This window comes from Hippocampus comes, unplaced genomic scaffold (assembly GCF_001891065.2).
Source record: "Hippocampus comes isolate QL1 unplaced genomic scaffold, H_comes_QL1_v1.1 scaffold122, whole genome shotgun sequence".
NCBI classification, from domain to species: Eukaryota; Metazoa; Chordata; class Actinopteri; order Syngnathiformes; family Syngnathidae; genus Hippocampus; species Hippocampus comes.
In genome coordinates this window covers 5,087,970-5,089,535 of record NW_017842059.1, presented here as the reverse complement: position 1 = coordinate 5,089,535, position 1,566 = coordinate 5,087,970, and the positions used below count along the sequence as shown (strand labels likewise).

Sequence of the window (1,566 nt, the reverse complement as noted above, 5' to 3'; positions counted from 1 at the left end):
GATCGAAAACAAGCCACTCTGCAAAGCAATGTTGGTTGACCGAGCCTCATAAAGTCCCTTTTTTTTGTTGTAAAGTGCGCCTTGAAAGTGAATTTATTATCATGGGCTCATCATTCTCCATCGTAAATCAAGCTTGGGATGCACATAGAGCTCAACCAATCCGAAGCGATAGTAGCTGAATCAATGAGAGGACTGAGAAACTCACTCCCATCACCTGCAGTAGAGAATGTGTTTCGGAGGTGAATCTGCATTCTGATTAGCTAAAAGAACCACCAGCGATTTTACTGGTGCGTGCGTGTGTGTCATCGATGCCTGCACTCAAAGTTCATAAGGCATTTGATGAAATAATATTAGCATGGCAACACATCGAATCTGTAGTCTGATTGGACAAAAAAAAAACAAAGACTATTGGAAATCAATTATAATTTCATTTAAGTTGCAAATGCTTCTGAGTGTTTGGGCGTGCAGAGAAGAATTTGAAGCAGGTAGCAGGAATAGTGTACCAGAACATCTGTACCAAATATGAACTAGAGGTCCAAGAATCAAGATGGGAGACACTTCCAAAGCAACAACCCAGCCGGCCAAGATTTTGTGGGACTTCCAGATCCAGACTGACTAGCCTGACATATTGTGGGTGTGTAAACATCAGAAGACAGCAGTTGTGATGGATCTCGCAAGTTATGTCATCAACATCTAGAAAATGGAACATGGAAAAAAAAAATATAAAAAAAAAAAATCCTCGTCTCGCCCCTCGGGTGGTGTTCGTCCCTCATTCAGCTCGGGTCCTCTACCAGAGGCCAGGAAGCTTGAGGATTCTGCGCAGTATCCTTGCTGTTCCGAGCACTGCACATTTCTGGACTGAGATGTCCGATGTTCCCGGGATCTGTTGCAACCACTCATCTAGTTTGGGGGTCACTGCCCCGAGTGCTCCGACCACCACAGGCACGACTGTCACCTTTACCTTGCAGGCTCTCTCCAGCTCCTCTCTGAGCCCTTGGTATTTCTCGAGTTTCTCGTGTTCCTTCTTTCTGATGTTTCCATCACTTGGGACCGCTACATCCACTACAACGGCTTTCCTCTGCCCTTTATCTATGATCATATATACACACACACACACACACACACAATAAATATTCCCACCTACGGACTTCTGTCAAACGGAAATTCGCTCACCGGAATAAAAACCTATGCATTAAAATTTTGCCTACGGTATTACATTAACCATCGATTCATAACAACGGAAGTTCCTGAAACCATACGGAAGCCCGCGGTGGCGCAAACTCAAGCAAGTCCCGCTTGATACTGTGGAATAACTGTCCGAGCCGCTATTTACTCACATAGGATCCAAAATGGCGACGTGTAAGTGACGCTCTTGGCTTGAGTTTTACTGGAATCGCAAAAGATTTTTTATTTCATTCATTTACATTTCCATCCTCTAGATCAGGGGCCCCCAACCTTTTTTACCCCACGGACCGGTTTATGTCAGACAATATTTTCAGGGACCGGCATTTAAGGTGTGGTGGAAATAATACAACAAAATAATATGGTATGAGCTGCATGAAAACT

The 1,566-nt window shown here is 44.1% G+C and overlaps 1 protein-coding gene across 3 annotated transcripts in view; it reads left to right on the top strand.

Moving 5' to 3' along the window:
- The window catches only part of nf1a (neurofibromin 1a), an 86,894-nt gene that overhangs the window by 46,812 nt on the left and 38,516 nt on the right, over positions 1-1,566 (top strand). The gene's annotated exons all lie outside the window — the stretch shown is intronic.